The sequence below is a fragment of the Ursus americanus genome, chromosome X (assembly GCF_024610735.1).
Source record: "Ursus americanus isolate L20-20 chromosome X, mUrsAme1.1.p, whole genome shotgun sequence".
Lineage (NCBI taxonomy): Eukaryota > Metazoa > Chordata > Mammalia > Carnivora > Ursidae > Ursus > Ursus americanus.
Window position 1 is genome coordinate 91,438,436 of NC_142164.1, and position 18,322 is coordinate 91,456,757.

Here is an 18,322-nt window from a genome sequence, read left to right on the forward strand (position 1 = left end):
TGTGGAATTTAAGAAACAAAACAAATGAACGTAGGGGAAGGGATGGAAAAATAAAATAACACAAAATCAGAGAGAGAGACAAACCTTAAGAGACTCTGGAACTATAGGAAACTGAGGGTTGCAGGAGGGGAGGGGGGATAGGCAACTGGGTGATGGGCAGTAAGGAGGGCACTGATGTAATGAGCATTGGATGTTATATGCAACTGGTGAATCACTAAACTACCACTGAAACTTAAAAAACATTCTGGAAAGGAATCCCCATTCTAGATGCCATTAAGAACACGTGTGATTAACGGGAAGAAGTCAGAATATCAACACTGATGGGAGCTTGGAAAAAGTAGATTCCCACCCTCATGGATAACTTTGAGTTCAAGACTTCAGTGGAGGAAGTCACTGCAGATGTGGTGGAAATAGCCAGAGAACTAGAATTAGGAGTGGAACCTGAAGAGGTGAATGAATTGCTGCAATCTCATGATACAACTTTTAATGGGTAAGGAGTTGCTTGTTATGGATGAGCAAAAAAAGTGGTTTCTTGAGATGGAATCTACTGCTCAAGGGGCTATGAAGATTGTTGAAATGACAAGGGATTTAGAATATGATATAAGCTTAGTTGATAAAGCAGCATTAGTGTTTGAGAAGACTGACTCAATCTTGAAAGTGGTTTTGTGTGTAAAGCACTATGAAACAGCATTGCATACTACAGAAAAACCGTTCATGAAAGGAAGAGTCAGTCAGTCAGCAGGCATCAACATCAAAACAAGATCCTCCAGTAGCAAAAATATTATGATTCACTGAAAGCTCGGATGATGGTTAGCATTTGTGTTCTTAAATTAAGGTATGCACATGATCTCTTTATATATAATGCTATTTCACACTTAATAATAAACTAGAGCATCGTGTAAACAGAACTTTTATATGCACTGGGAAACCCAAAAATTCCTTTGACTAGCTTTACTTAAGTATTCACTTTATTGTGGTGCTCTGGAACTGAACCCACAATGTCTCTGGGTATGAAAGGGAAAGATTATCAGAGAGGCAGGACGAAAATCACAATCCTAATTCCAAAAGCTGCCTCAAGTGAGAACAAGTTGGGACATTCCAGGAAGAGATTCTTTACCAAGATGATGGATGTTCTACAGAAAACAGCTAGCATTACACAAAAGTCACTTGACATCTTTGTGTTAATTCCTCCAATAGGGTAGGAATGTGTAGATATAACTTCTGAGAAAAGATAGAACATTTACAAATTGTACATTACATTACGAAAAGTAAGGCATTATCTTGAAACTGCCACTAGGGTGCAAATTGTTGAGAAACAATATTTATGCTGAGTATGGTGTTAATTCAGTTTTAAAAAAAAAATTATTTATTTGAGAGAGAGAATGAGAGAGAAAGCACGAGCAGGGAGAGGGAGAAGCAGGCTCCTTGCGGAGCAGGTGAGGTTCGCTCCCAGGACGCTGGGATCATGACCTGAGTCAAAGGCAGATGCTTAACCAACTGAGCCATCCAGGCGCCCCAGTTCAGTTTATTTTACTATGAATTGAAAATGGTATAGCTGAGGGAGAAAGAAGATGTTTTATTGTCTTTTTAAAATTAATTATGGGGACTATTACTTTGCAAGGTGGCAAACATAAAATAAGACCCTCTTTAATTTATATGTAATTATTTGCAAACTGTTATGGTTGGGAGTCAGGATACTTGAGGGAGAAATGGATAGTTGTCCTGCTATGTGAGGCAACAGGAGCAATTTCAAGATCCAAAATACCCCTAATGCCCAGTATTAAAATTTGACTGTTAAAAATTTATTCTTTCAGGGTTCTGGTTCAAGATAGCAACTTAGGAAGATTCCGAACTCAACTCCTTCCACAGACACACTGAATCTATAGCTACATATGGAACAAATTCCTCTGAAAAACACCCAAAAACGAACAGCAACTTGTACACATTGGCATACACCTGAGATCTTTGAAAGCTAAAGGGACTTACAAGACCTATAAGGCTGTGGAAAATTGAGAAAAGGTTCTGAAAGGGCTCATATGAATGGACTCACTGCTGAGTATAAATGCAGCCAACTGAAAAGTGCCCAGACTTTCTTTGAAAGAGACCTAATCTTAAAACACTGGCAGGAGGGGCAGACATCTAATTTAAGATGCATCTAGGGGCTTACTGAAATGGTCTAGGGACGGAAGATAGGAGACACCATCTTTACGTGCTCCCTCTGCCTTATTTCAACGCATCAGTATTGCCTGGAAAGGAGACTGCCCCTTTTTTTGGTGCTCTGACTTTGGTGGCTTCTGCCCAGAAGACCCCTCTATATTGCCTGGCACTGGTGGCCATCAGGAATTACACCTGTGGTCCCAAAGAACTACGCTTGCATACTTTAAAAGCTGCTGTCTGAAGTCCTGCTTCCAGCGAGCTTTAGTCTTGAAGCTGGCTGACATCCTGCCCTTAGGGACACTGGCATGTCTTACTGGCATGTCTTGGTACATCGTCAACTACTGGAAGGCACTAAAAACAGGTTGCTTGGACAATCACAAAGATTTGAGAGGCATCAAAAGCTTGTGCAGGGTTGAATGATGTTTCAACTCCTTCACAAGACCACTTCTTTAAGACTGGAAGAGGTGGCTGTTTCATCTCATGCATGGAAATCAACGAGAGTAAAGCAAAAAGAGAGAAACAGAGGAGTATGTTCCAAATGAAGTAAAAACACCTCAGAATAAGACCTTAATAAAACAGAGTTGAGTGGTGTACCTGATAAAGAGTTCAAAATAACAGTCAAACATGCTCACAGAGCTCAGGAGAGAAATGAACAAAATGAGAACTTCAACAAAGAGGCAGAAAATAGAAGAAAGTACCAAATCGAAGTCACAGAGTTAAAGAATACAATAATTGAATTGAAAAATACACTAGAGGGGTTCAAGAGCAGACTGGATAAAGTAGAAGAATGGATCAGTGAGCTGAAATATAATGGAATTCACCCCATCAGAAAAACACAAATACAAAATATAGTCTATTAGCTACAAAGAATGTGATATATGAACCTCATGGTTACCAAAAACCAAGAAACCTGTAACAGATATGCTTGGATTCCCTTCTTTATATTTTTTGTGTAACACTAAAGAAAATCATCAAATCACAAGGGAAGAGAGGATGAGAAAAAGAAAGGAGCAAAGAACTCCAAAAACCACCAGAAAACAATTAGTAAGAAGGCAATAAGTACATACATATCAATAATTACTTTAAATGTAAATGGACTGAATGCTCCAATCAAAAGACATGAGGTGACTGAAAGGTCTTTTTTTTTTTTAATCCAATCTATATGCTGCCTATCAGAGACTCACTTCAGATGTAAGCACACACACAGTGCAAAGTGTAGGGATCTTTTCCAACCACAAAGGCAAGAAACTAGAAATCAATTAAAACTGAATAATTCACAAATATGTAGAGATTAAATATGTTCCTGAACAACCAATGGGAAAGAAGAAATTAAAATTAAAAGAAACTTTAAAATATCCCTAGACAAATGAAAATGGAAACACAACATACCAAAACTTACGGGATGCAGCAAAAGCAATTCTAAGAGGAAAGTTCACAGTGATAAATGTGTACGTTAAGAAACAAGAAAAAAATCTAAACAACCTAACAAGAAAAAAATCTAAACAACCTAACCTTATAACTCAAAGAATTAGGAACAAAAAACAAAGCCCAAAGTTAGAAGGAAGTAACAAAGATCAGACTGGAAATAAATGAGACACTGAAGACAACAGAAAAGATCAGTGAAACTTAGAGGTGGTTTTCTGAAAGGATAAAGAAGTTAAAACTGGGAACAAAAAAATACAAAAGATCATAAAGTACTATGAACAATTGTACATCAACAGACTGGAGAACCTAGAAGAAATGGATTTTTTCCTAGAAATATACAACCTATAGGACTGAATCATAAAGAAACAGAAAGCGTGAACAGACCAGTTACTAGTTAGGAGATTGAATCAGTAACCAAAACCTCACAACAAACAAAAATCCAGGACCAGATGGTTTCACTGGTGAAATGTACCAAACATTTAAAGAATTAATACAGATCCTTGTCACCTATTCCAAAAAACTGAAAAGAACACTTCCAAACTCATTTTACAAGACCAGCATTATCCTCATACTAAAATAAGACAAAGACATCACATGAAAAGAAAATTACAAGCCAATATCCCTGATAAGCATAGATGTACCCCCCAACACAATATTAGCAAACAAGATTAAACAATACATTAAATGGACCATACACCATAAATAAGTGGGAATTATTCCTGGGATGCAAGGATGGTTCAACATCTATAAATCTGTAAATCAATCAATATGATATACCACTTTAACAAAATGAAGCATAAAAATCTTATATCATCTCAAGAGATGCAGAGAGCAAGTGACAAAATTCAATATCCATTTATGATTAAAAACTCTCACCAAAGTATAGAGGGAACTTAATAAAGACCATATATAAAAAGCCCACAGCTAACATCATACTCAATGTTGAAAAGCTGAAAGCTTTCCCTTTAAGATCAGGACAAGGATGACCATTCTCACCATTTTTACTCAAGGTGATTTTGGAAGTCCTAGGCAAAGCAGTTAGGAAAAAAAAAAAGAAATAAAAAGCACCCAAAATGGAAAGGAAAAGCAAAACTGTATTTGTAGATGACATACATAAGAGAACTCTAAAGACTGCCAAAAACCATTAGAACTAACGAACAAATTCAGTGTTGTTGCAGGATACAAAATCAATATACAGAAATCTGTTGCATTTCTATACAGTAATAGCTATCAGAAATTAAGGAAACAATTTGTTTACAATTTCATTGAAATGAACAAAATACCTAGGAATAAATTTAACCAAGGAGATAACCTGTATTCTGAAACCTGTAAGCTATTATAGCATAAGCCATGACAGTTTTTCCTTTCTAGGATGCAAGCATCTGACTTAAGGTTTATTGCAGAGGCATCCATTTTAAAGATGGCTAGCTTGGATAAATATATTGCCTGCTATACAACTAGATTAAGAGCCAGGCCACCCCGTCAACTCCGCTCCTGCTCCTTTGTTTTAGAGGTCTTCATTGATTCAGATAACTGACCATTTGGGCTGCTTGTTTTTCTCTTCCTGTGCTTTAAATTCATACTTGTATGTTTTAAATTCACAAAAAGTGAACACATAAAATCCTAGTCCTGTATTCTCTCTCTCCACGACCTTGCTGTGTACTTTCCAGAACCTGTAAGCAGTAAATCTTGTTTGTTATAAAGTTTCTTGATGGTATTGCTGAGGGCGTCTTGCAATCATAATAAAAACCACAAGGGCTGGTCCAGCCTCTGTATTGGGTACTGATAGGCTGAGACCTGCACACAATTGAGGTAGTCAGCAGGAATGCATGTTTGCTCTTGCAGTAAACTGATTGTCATGTAGCTGCAACTTGCTTAAAAACCACCCAACTCAAGTGGGGAACCTCATCTGAGAAAGGAACACTGCTTCCTGGAAGTCTGCTCCACTGCTCTATGCTTTCACATATTGCCTCTGTCATGTGTTGCCTGTGGTATGAAACCCAAAATACCACAGCTGCTATAATAATTCAATGTGCTTCCCAGAGCAGCCTGATGAAGGCCATATGGTCTAACAAGATGATCACACCATTGATTATAAGGACCTTAACTGACTATTAATGTGCATAAGGGTCCTCCATGCCTCAAGTCCGAGGAGAGCTAAGTAGGGTGGAGTGGGCTGCAAAGCCATTGCCACTGCTCAAGGAGAGGCTGTGGAATAAAGCAAGAAGAAAGCATTCCTGTAGTTGAAGAGGATGGGCAGTCTCTGCCTGTAACAGTTGAGTCACTGGGTTGTGCCTAGACTGTCAATCCTAACCCAAAGAGTGAAAGAGCCTTGCAACAAGAACCAACAGCCCTATGAAAACACAAATGCAACAGAGGCCTATGGTCTCTATGCTGCCACTTAACACAGTGTTGTGGCTCTTCGTCCTCTGACCTGATGAGCTATCATAGATCAATCCCTGGTTCAAAGTTGCTAAAGGGCGCCTGGGTGGCGCAGTCGTTAAGCGTATGCCTTAGGCTCAGGGCATGATCCTGGCGTTCTGGGATCGAGCCCCACATGAGCCCCACATCAGGCTCCTCCACTATGAACCTGCTTCTTCCTCTCCCACTCCCCCTGCTTGTGTTCCCTCTCTCGCTGGCTGTCTCTGTCAAATAAATAAATAAAATCTTTAAAAAAAAAGTGCTAAAAAAAAAATTTCCTGAACATCTATTGCCAGTAACCCCTAAGAATCTCGAGGAGGTGCACTAGTTCCTTGATAAATGTAGAACCCCATGGAAGATTCCTGGGCATTGCTCAGTGTTGTAGCATACCAACATGCCAAAGCTCTGGCATTACACTCCAGAGGCCCAGGGGCTTTTCCCAAAGACCTCACATATCAGGCTAGTAAAGGTGGACCCAATTCCTGGACAGGTTGATTGGGACACCCTGGAAAGCAACTGCCTGTGAAGGGGGTACACAGTAACATCATCCAAAACTTACTGGTTAACAACACACAAGATTAAGGTAATGGGAGAAAATGAAGAAGTGGAAACAGATCAGAAACTACCTTAACTGACATTTATACCTTTTAAAAGATTTTATGCAGCAGGACTGCATAAGATAGAGGGAAGCTAACTGGCTCTTGCAGGTTGTTTTTTATTTTGGAAGGGGCTATGAATTGTTACTCATGGTGGCCAAAATGTGCCAAATGGTCAGCATCTCCAAAGACCTTAAAATCCACAATCTTCTTAAAGATCCATCTGAGCTATATGCTTGTTTCCTCTGAAACACCACAGATCCTGAGCCCCCTCAGCTTTCCCATGAACTGGGAAAAAGCAAGAAATGTGATTCATAAGGGGTCCCTGAGACCAGGGAAAAAGCTGACAGGGTAATCAAAGCCTCCAGTGAGAAGGAAAAGAGAAAAGAGAAAAGAGAAGGCAAAGGCCCCTGAAGCCAGATATTTGGACCAAGGGCCTTCCTTTCCTCACATAGATAATTTACTGCTTGGTGCTGTGCCCATCCTTCCAACAGTGATCCCTGCAAAGGATCACAGTGAAGGCAAAACATTAAGATGCGGTCTGTCTCTGGCTGTGCAAAATTGGCATGATCCAATGGACTTACCATTTCCCTGACTTTAGTGACCCAAATGACCCCCTCCTTCAACTGCAACCCTAAAGATGCCCCATTTGACCCTAAATCCAGAGAGTTCCTTTGATGAAACACTCCCCCTAATGATGGGTCTTCACGACTACATTTTATTAGGACTGCTGAAGTCATCCAAAAGGCACTGAAACTTCCGGGAGAAAACTTAACATTCTTTCTCTGTCCCTTGAAGATGTAAATTTTACATGTTTTTGAAATGCAAATACCCAAGGAGGTAAATAAGACACTGCCCTCCCTCAATCACCCAAGACTGGAGAAACAGTGGAGGAAAGAGGCCTTTTAAAATACAACCTGCTATAAAAGCTCCCTTGCCCAAATCTAGTCCGTAGCTTCCATAAGATTGCTTGCGAAGGACAAATACAAATCTTTATAATTTTCTCCACAAATATTAGTAAAAAGCCTTAGCCACTGAAGCAGGTAACTTTAACTTGTTCGGTCTGCCTGGAACATAATTAATTTGACTTCAAGTGTTATTATCAACTAGTGGAGTTTGTACTGTACCTGATTCATAGCTAAAATTCTGAATGGAAGCTATAGGGTGTCTATATTTCTATCTATGTCTGTGGATGTATGATACATATCTGACATATTTTTCTTCCCCTGGATGGCACTGCCAAAATTACTTTGTAAAAAAGCTTGATTTAATTGACTCAGAAGAATAAGCACTTGTAAATTTAGTATTTCTAAACTCTCCAGAATATAGAAACAAACCCAAAAGCTTTACAAATTCACGTAATCTGTGATAATATTTGGTAAATAAAAGCTGGTTTAACTATATTGGTTTAATTAAAATAGAGATATCTTCAGAGTTGTCAGCACTGAATATAATGTAGTCATATATCTTTTATTCTGCCTGAGTTGGTAAGTCAAATAAGCTCACACTATGTGTTTTGCAAACTTTGTCATGATGGCTGTTTTAATCTCTCATGAAATTTGCATAAGTAATCTGAATATGACTGTTAAAAAGTATGTTAAGCATATAATTGGGATAAAAGTTTGTAAGTGTACTTTCCAATAATAACGTTTTATAGTATGCCTACTGAAAAATAGTTACCCAAATATTTTTGGTAACCTGGAACTTTAGTTTTTCTAGGTTAAGTGATGGAAACTCATTGCATATCTAGATCATTTCCAAATAAGATAAAATAAATACTGAAACATTAATTACTAAACATAGATGTATCTACTTTTGGCTCTTGTTACCTAAAGATATCTGGATGTGTCAGCAAACATGCCTTGTGCCACATTTTGAACTATGAGAAAGTGCATGTTACCAAAAATAAGGAAATCTCCTCATAAATTTGCCCGTCTACTAGATGTGGTATAACCATTCACAATTTCCTAGTTCTTAGTTTTTATTAGAAGTTAAGGTTTCTAGTTTAAGAATTCTAGTATATGTAATTAGATCTACTAAAAATAATACAAGAAACATCTCTATGCAAGGAAAGTAGGACATGTATTGGCTAAGAAAAGGTATAAAGTATGGGATTATGGGGGAAGTTGGTAGAGTAGGAAGACCCTAAACTCACCTTGTCCCATGGATACAACTAGATAACACTCATATCCGTGTAAATAACCCAGAAAATGACCTAAAGACAGGCAGAACAAACTCCACAACCAAATGTAGAAGAGGGGCCACATCAAAGAGGGTAGGAATGGTGGAGAGGTGGTAGGGAGCTAAGCAGACTACAAGAGGACCATGGGAGGGAGGGACCCCCAGGCACGGGGAAGGGAGAGAAACAAGGCTACTACACCAGGGAGGCCATGCAGCAAAATGATTCTTTATTACATCTGACTCTGAAAACCACAGGGGCCAAATTTCGTGAGTAATCAGTGGGACCTAAAGCCTAGAATTTTAAAAATCAGTAGGCTGGGCTCTGGGAGAGCCTGGAGGGTGAGAGGAAGCCGAGTCCCCACCCTTAAAGAGATAGAACAGCAAACAACCCCCTGAAATATAGCACAGAAGCACTAGTTCAAAAAACACCTGAGTCATACAGGAGGGAGAGTTGTTTACTCATCTCAGAGCATGCGGTGGAGGGGCAGGGATCCCAGGCATCATTTCCCTCCTCTGCCCCCTGCAGGAAACAGCAGGGAGCTGACATTCACTACCTAACTTACTTATACCATGCCCCCAACCCACAGATCCACCCCTTCCAGACAGGTCCACTTCAGTCTGGGGTCTGCAAGGGCCCTCTCACAGAACACCTGGGGAGTGCAAAGCTTGCTAACATGGCTGCCCAACCAACCCCCATCTCCCCACACATTGCAGATCTGCCTCTTCTGAAATGCTCATGGCCAGAGACCATTCAAACCAGGGCCAGAAGCCTGGCAACGCACAGGAAGCCCTGACAGGGGCCAATACCACTCCAAAGTAACTCCTGCCCTAGGGAGAAGAAAAGTACACTGGTACACATACCAGTCAGACTGTGGACCCAGCAGTGGACTAGGAGCAGACAGCTGATCTGATAGAAGCTTACAATGAAAGCTTCTCAGAGGACAACACAGGCTAACACCCCACAGTTTGGTGCCACTGCCTCTTTGGCAAATGCTTGGTCTGGCTCAACTCAAGCCCCAGGTGGCCCCAGACTGTTCCACTAACACCACAGAACAAAACAATGTCCACAATGGGCAAAGAAGGCCACTGCAGACAAATGGACTGAAGGAAAACATGGCTCACAACAGCAGGGTGCATGCTATACCCACAGGAGGCACCCCTGAAGTGCTAGGCTCCAGTAAAAAGGGGGCAGTGCACTAAAGGGCACTACAAGACCTCTCCTTCATAGGACTACTACTTTCAAGAGCAGCAGACACAGCTGACTTTCCTAACAGAACGAGACACAGAGAGTTAGACAAAATGAGGAAACAGACGAATATGTCCCACATGAGAAAACCAGACAAAACCATAGCAAGAAATCTAAATGAAAAGGAAGTAATATGTCCAATAATTTAAATGATCATAAAGATACTACTTGATTTAAGAGTGGAGAACATCAGTGAGATCCTTAACAAGGAGATAAAAAAGAATCAATCAGAAATGAAGAACATAATGAATAAAATTTAAAATACACTAGATGGGATAAACAGCAGATTAGAAGAAGTGAAAGAACAAATCAGGAACCTGGAGGACAGAGTATGGAAAGTAATCAAGCTGAGCAGGTGAGAAAAAAAACTAGGCAAAATGAGAAGAGACTCAGGGAACTCAGTGATTCCATCAAGGGTAATAACATTTACATCACAGTGATCCCAGAAAGAAAAGAGAGAAAAGGAGGTGGAAAATTTATTTGAAGAAGTAATAGCTGAAAACTTCACAAATCATGAAGGAAACAAATTCAGCTGCACGAAAAACAGCCCCCAAGGAGTCCAAACCAAGACATGTAGTAATTCAAATAGCAAAAAAGTGGTGATAAAGAGAAAATTCTAAAAGCATCAAGAGAAAAGAAAATAAATACAAGGGAGCCCCATAAGGATATCAGCTGATTTTTCAGCAGAAACCTTACAGGCTGGAATAAAGTGGCATGAGATATTCAAAAAGCTGAAAGGGAGGGCGCCTGGGTAGCACAGTCATTAAGCGTCTGCCTTCGGCTCAGGGCGTGATCCCGGGGTTCCGGGATCGAGTCCCACATCGGGCTCCTCCGCTGGGAGCCTGCTTCTTCCTCTCCCACTCCCCCTGCTGTGTTCCCTCTCTCGCTGGCTGTCTGTCAAATAAATAAATAAAATCTTAAAAAAAAAAAAAGAGAGAGTTTCCCAAACAAAAGTTAAAGGAATTCATGACCACTAAACTAGCCATGTAAGAAATGATAAAGCCGACTCTTTGGAAAGAAAGACTATAAATAAGAGTAAGAAAGGTAGGATGTACAAAAGCAGTAAAAATAAGATATCTATAAAAATCAGTCAAGTGACTCACAAAAGGATATAAAGTAGGACACCATATACCTAAAACATGGTGAGAGGGAGAGTAGTAAAAAATGGGTTCAAACTCAACCGACCACAAACAATATTGACTGCTATATACAGAAGATGTTATATACAAACCTAATGGCAACACAAATCAAAAACCAAGAGATGCAAAAAATAAAGACAAAGCAATCCAAGCGTATCACTAAAGAAAGCCAACTAATCATGAGAGAAGTGAGCAAGGGCAGAATCAGAGAAGAACTACAAAAACAACCATAAAACATGTAACAAAATGGCAATACATACATACCTATCAGTAATTACTTTGAATGTAAAAGGACTAAATGCTCAAAGTAAAAGGGTGGTGAAATGGATAAAAAAGCAAGATCCATCTATACGCTGCCTACAGGAGATTCATTTCAGACCTAAAGACACATGCAAACTAAAAGTGAAATGATGAAGAAATATTTATCATGCAAATGGCTGTGAAAAGAATGCTGGGGTAGCAATACTTATATTGGACAAAACAGACTTTTAAAAAAAGACCCTAACAAGAGACAAAGAAGAACACTATATACTTATTAAGGGGACGGTCCAACAAGAAGATATAACAACTTTAAATATTTATGCACCCAACATGGAAGCACCCAAATACACAAAACAGTTAAATATAGAGGAATTAATCAATAGTAATACAGTAATAGTAGGGGACTATAACACCCCACTTATATCAATGGACAGATCATCCAAACAGAAAATCAACAAGGAAAACCGTGCCTGTGAATGACACATTGGACCAGATGGATTTAAGATACACTGAGAACATCTCATCCTAAAACAGCAGAATACACATTCTTTGCAAGTGCACACGGAACATTCTCCAGAATAGATCACATAATAGGCCATAAAACAAGTCTCAACAAACTCAAAAAGATCGGCGTCATGCCATGTATCTCTTATGACCACAATGCAATGAAACTAGAAATCAACCACAAGAAAAACTCTGGAAAGAGCACAAATAAATGGAGGTTAAATAACATGCTACTAAATCAATCAAGGGTCAACCATGAAATCAAAGAGAAATCAAAAAATACATGGACACAAATGAAAATGAAAACATAACACTCCAAAATCTCTCAGATGCAGCAAAATCAGTAATAAGAAGGAAGTTTAGGGGCGCCTGCATGGCTCAGTCAGTTAAATGTCTGCCTTCGGCTCAGGTCATGATCCCAGGGTCCTGAGATCAAGCCCCACATTGGGCTCCCTGCTCAGCGGGGAGCCCGCTCCTCCCTCTCCCCTGCTTGTGCTCGGTCTCTCGCTGTCAAATAAATAAATAAATAAAATCTTTAAAAAAAAAAAAAAAAGGAGGGAGGTTTATAGCAATATAGGCCTATCTCAAGAAGCAAGAAAAAAGCTCAGAACTCCAAACTTTATACCTACAGGAGCAGAAAAAACAAGAAAAAGCAAAACCCAATACCAGTATAAGGAAGGAAATAATAATGATTAGAGCAGAAATAAATGACATAGAAACTAAAAAAACCCAACAGATCAGTGAAACCAGGAGCTGGTTCTTTGAAAAAGAAAAAAAAAATCAACAAAATTTGACAAACCCTTAGCCAGACTCAACAAGAAAAAAAGAGAAAGGACTCAAACAAAATCAGAAATGAATGAGGCGAAAACAGACACCACAGAATATACAACGGGTAGTAAGAGAATGTTATGAAAAATTATATCCCATCAAACTGGACAAACTACAAGAAACAGATAAATTCCTACAAACATATAACCTACCAAAACAGAAGTAGGAAGTAGGAAGAGATAGAAAATTTGAACAGACCAATTACCAGCAAGGAAATTGGATCAGTAATCAAAAAACTCTCAACAAAGTCAAAACAGATGGCTTCACAAGTTAATTCTTTTCTTAAGAGATTTTATTTATTTGAGAGAAAGAGATTGTGAGCAGGAGAAGGAGCAGAAGGAGAGGGAGAGACTCTCCAGCTGACTCAGGACAGAGAACAGAGGACAATTCGGGGATCGATCCCATGACCCAGAGATCATGCCTGAGCCGAAACCAAGAGTCAGATGCTTAACCAACTGAGCCACCAAGGTGCCCTCGCTTCACAAGTGAAGTCTACCAAACATTTAAGGAAGAGTTAACTACCTATTCTTCTCAAACCATTCCAAACAATTGAAGAGGAAGGAAAACTTCCAAATTCATTCTATGATGCCACTATTACCCTGATACCAAAACCAGATAAAGACACCACAAAAAAAGAGTACAGGCCAGTATCTCTGATGAACATAGATGCAAAAATTCTCAACAAAATATTAACAAACCGAATCCCACAATGTATTAAAAAAATCATTCACCATGATCAAGTGGGATTTATTCCTGCGTTCCAAGAGTGGTTCAATATTCACAACTCAATCAAAGTGGTATATTACATCAATAAGAGAAAAGGATAAAACCTATATGATCATTTCAATAAATGCAGAAGAAGCATTTGCCAAAATACAACATTCACTCATGATAGAAACCTTCAACAAAGTAGGTTTAGAGGTAACACACCTCAACATAAAAAAACCACCTATGAAAAACCCACAGCTAACATCATACTCAATGGTTAAAAACTGAGAGCTTTTCCCCTAAGATCAAAAACAAGACAGGGATGTCCACTCTCACCACTTTTATTCTACACTGTATTGGAAATCCTAGCCACAGGAAGGAGACAAGAAAAAAGGAATAGGGGCGCCTGGGTGGCACAGTGGTTAAGCGTCTGCCTTCGGCTCAGGGCGTGATCCCGGCGTTATGGGATCGAGCCCCACATCAGGCTCCTCCGCTATGAGCCTGCTTCTTCCTCTCCCACTCCCCCTGCTTGTGTTCCCTCTCTCGCTGGCTATCTCTATCTCTGTCAAATAAATAAAATCTTTAAAAAAAAAAAAAGGAATAAAATGCATCCAAATTGGTAAGGAAGAGGTAAAGCTTTAACTATCTGCAGATTACAAGATACTACATATAGAAAACCCTAAAATTTCCATCAAAATACTACTAGAACAGACAAATGAACTCAGTAAGGTTGCAGGATACAAAATCAGTGTACAGAAATCCATTGCATTTCTATATATTAATAATGAAACATCAGAAAGAAAAATTAAGAACACAATGCCATTTATAATTGCATCGAGAATAATAAAATACCTAGAGATAAAGTTAAACAAGGAAATGAAAGACTTATACTCTGAAAAATAAGAAGTATTTATGAACGAAATTAAAGATGATAGAAATGGAAGGACATTCCACGCTAATGGGTTGGAAGAACACATATTGTTAAAATGTCCATACTACCAAAAGCAATGTATAGATTTAATGTAATCCCTATCAAAATACCAAGAGTATTTTTCACAGAACTAAAACAAACAATCCTAAAATTTGTATGGAACTATAAAAGACCCCAAATAGCCAAAACAATCTTGAAAAGGAAAGACAAGGTTGGAAGTATTACAGTTACAGATCTGAAGTTACATTACATAGCTGTAGTAACCATGGCACTGGCATGATAACAGATACATAGATCAATGAATAGAAAGCCCAGAAATAAACCCATGATGTTATGGTCAATTCATCTTCAAAACGGACGCAAGAATAAGCAATGGGAGAAAGTTCAACAAATGGTGCTGGGAAAACTGACCACTTTCTTTCACTATACACAAAAATGAACTCAAAATGGATTAAGGACCTAAATGTGAGACCTGAAATCATAAAAATCCTGGAAGAGGGCACAGGCTGTTATTTCTCTGATATGGGCCATAACAACGTCTTTCTAGATATGTCTCCTGAGGCAAAGGAAATAAAAGCAAAAATAAACTATTGGGACTACATCAAAATAAAGAGCTTTTGCACAGCAAAGGAAGCAACCCACAAAACTAAAAGACAACCTACTGAACGGGAGAAGATATTCACAAATGACATTCGATAAAGGGGGAGTATCCAAAATATGTAAAGAACTTATACAAATCAACACCAAAAACCCAAATAATCCAGTTAGGCCATGAACACACATTTCTCCAAGGAAGACATACAGACGGCCAGCAGACACATGAAATGATGCTCAACATCATTAGTTACCATGAAAATGCAAATCAAAACTACAACGAGATATTACCTCACACCTGTCAGAATGACTAAAATCAAAAATAAATGAAACAGGGGCGCCTGGGTGGCACAGCGGTTAAGCGTCTGCCTTCGGCTCAGGGCGTGATCCCGGCGTTATGGGATCGAGCCCCACATCAGGCTCCTCCGCTGTGAGCCTGCTTCTTCCTCTCCCACTCCCCCTGCTTGTGTTCCCTCTCTCGCTGGCTGTCTCTATCTCTGTCGAATAAATAAATAAAATCTTAAAAAAAAATAAATGAAACAAGTGTTGGCAAGATGTACAGAAACAGCAACACTCACGAACTGCTGGAAATGCAACTATTGCAGCCACTGTAGAAAATAGTATGGAGGGTCTTCAAAAATTAAAAACAGAATTACCATATGATCCATTAATTCCACTACTGAGTATTTACCCAAAGAAAACAAAAACACTAATTCAAAGAGACATGCAGCCCTATGTTTATTGCAGCATTATTTACAATAGCCAATATAGGGAAAAATATACGTTCACTGACAGATGAATGGATAAAGAAGTGGTACATAAATAACAGAATATTACTCAGCCATAAAAGAGAATGAAATCTTGGGGCGCCTGGGTGGCTCAGTCAGTTGAGCATCTGACTCATGATTTCGGCTCAGGTCATGATCTCAGGGTCCTGAGATCAGGCCCCATATCGGGCTCCATACTCAGCAGGGAGTCAGCTTCTCTCCTTCTCCCCCCCCCCCCCATGTGCATGAGTGCTCCCTCACTCTGTCTCTCAAAAATAAATAAATAAATCTTAAAAAAAAAAAAGGAATGAAATCATGCCTTTTGCAACATGGATGGATCTAGAAGGTATGCTAAGTGAAAGAAGTCAGAGAAAGACAAATACCATAAGACTTCATTACTATTTGGGATTTAAGAAAGAAAACAAATGAACAAACTAAGAAAGAGACAAACAAAAAACCAGACTCTCGACTATAGAGAATAGATGGTTGCCAGTGGGGAAGGGGATGATAGGTGGAATAGGTAAAGGGGAATTAAGAGTATACTTATCGGGATGAACACTGAGTAATGAAATTGCTGAATCACTATATTGTACACCTAAAAATAATATAACATTGTATGTTAAGTATACTGGAATTAAAAAAAAATTAAAAAGTGACTGTGTGTGCACATACCCAACATCAATGGAAATTAGATAAGGTTTTCAAGTCTTTTTAAATATTTGCTAATTCAATGATAATTGCTGAAGTTAAAATAAGTTTTAAGTATGTTTCTTCCAGTACATTCATAAGGATGTAACTGGATAAGCTGTTTAAGTCTGAGCATGATTATTTTCCAGCATCCCAGGTTATCCCAATGTATTGCCATAGTTTAAAACCAGGATGATAAAGCAGTGCTTCAAAAACATCAGGGTGCATATTCATCACCTGGGGTCTTATTAAAATGTAGATTCTGAAACTGTAGGTCTGGGATGAGGCTTGGGATTTTGCATTTGTAACAGGCTCTCAGGTGACTGCTTGCCACAGAGCATACTTTGAGGAGCAAGGTGCTCACACCGGTTTGACTGCCTGAAATACCCAGGTCCTGTCCCTAGAGACTGATGTAATTCATCTGGGATGTAGTCTGGTGGTAATTTTAATGTGTAACGAAGCTTGAGAATCTCAATGGCAACATGCATTATGATTTACCAGTTTTAGTTATAATTTTATCAGTAGCTCTAATGTGTTGCCCACTGCCCAACCTTCCACTTATGTCAAAGTCTTTAATCCGCTTTGAGTTGATTTTTGTCTCTGGTATAATACAGAGTTCCATTTTCATTCTTATGCATATGGATATCTAATTTTCCCAACACTATTTGTTGAACAGACTATACATTCCCCATTGTGTATTCTGGCACCCTTGTTGAAGATCATTTGAGTGTGTATCTGTGGGTTTATTTCTGGGCTCTCGATTCAGTTCTATTGGTCTATATGTCTGTCTTTATGCCAGTACCGTACTGTTTTTATTATTGTAAGTTTGTAATATGGTTTTAATTCAGGAAGTGTGAGGCCTCCAGCTTTGTTCTTCTTTCTCAAGATTGTTTGGCTACTGGGGCCTTTTGTGGTTCTAAATGAATTTAAGAGGAATTAATACCAATCCTTCTCAAAGTCTTCCAAGAAACTGAAGAAGAGGGCACCCTTCCAGACTCATTTTTTGAGGCCAGTATTATTCTGATTGCAAAGCCAGAAAAAGACACTACAATAAAAGAAAACTACATGCCAATATTTTTGATAAATACAGATGCAATGAACCTCAACAAGTGGGATTTATCCTTGGGGCATGAGGATAGCTGAACATATAATCAATGTGACACAAAACATTGCTGAAAAAATTAAAGAAACAAGTACATGTAAAGACAGATCATGTTCATGGAATAGAAGACTTAATACCGTTAAAATACCTGTGCTCCCGAAACAATCTACAGATTCAATGTTATCCCTATCAAAATCCCAAAGCCAATTTTTACAGAAATAAAAGCATCTATCTTTAAAAAGAGAGGAGACCCAGATAATTTTAATGTGAATTCTACTAAATCTTCTTAGATCAAGAAAACCTATAATATGAAAATCATTCCAGAGCATATAAAAATGAAAAAAAAAAAATTCTCAATTTGTTTTACAGGGCCAGAATAATCCTAATACCAAAACAGGACAAAGACGGTACTCACACACCTGAAAAGAAAACTATGTGTTAAGTTAGAGAGATGCAAAATCCTAAATAGAAATATTAGCAAGACTGATGTCAGTATCATGTTGTAAAAAACAGCTCTTGTTTTTGCACTGCCCCACCCCAACCGTCATTTGGCATCCATCCACAGACAGAAGTGCCTTTGTGGAGCTATGGAATGATCCAGCTCCACATGCCGAATGACTCAGAAGGAATCTCAACCACTTGTGCATTGGGTAAAGGCATAGAGACTTTGTTCCCAGCTATGGACCATGTAGTGGTCTGTGAACTGGTTCCGGTCCACCCTGCCTACAGTTCAGGAGCCCCTGGAAAACAACGGACCTAACAGAAATCTACAGAA

At 38.9% G+C, this 18,322-nt stretch overlaps 1 protein-coding gene across 2 annotated transcripts in view; it reads right to left on the bottom strand.

Moving 5' to 3' along the window:
* PRRG1 (proline rich and Gla domain 1) overlaps positions 1–18,322 on the bottom strand; it is a 140,306-nt gene that overhangs the window by 15,057 nt on the left and 106,927 nt on the right. The gene's annotated exons all lie outside the window — the stretch shown is intronic.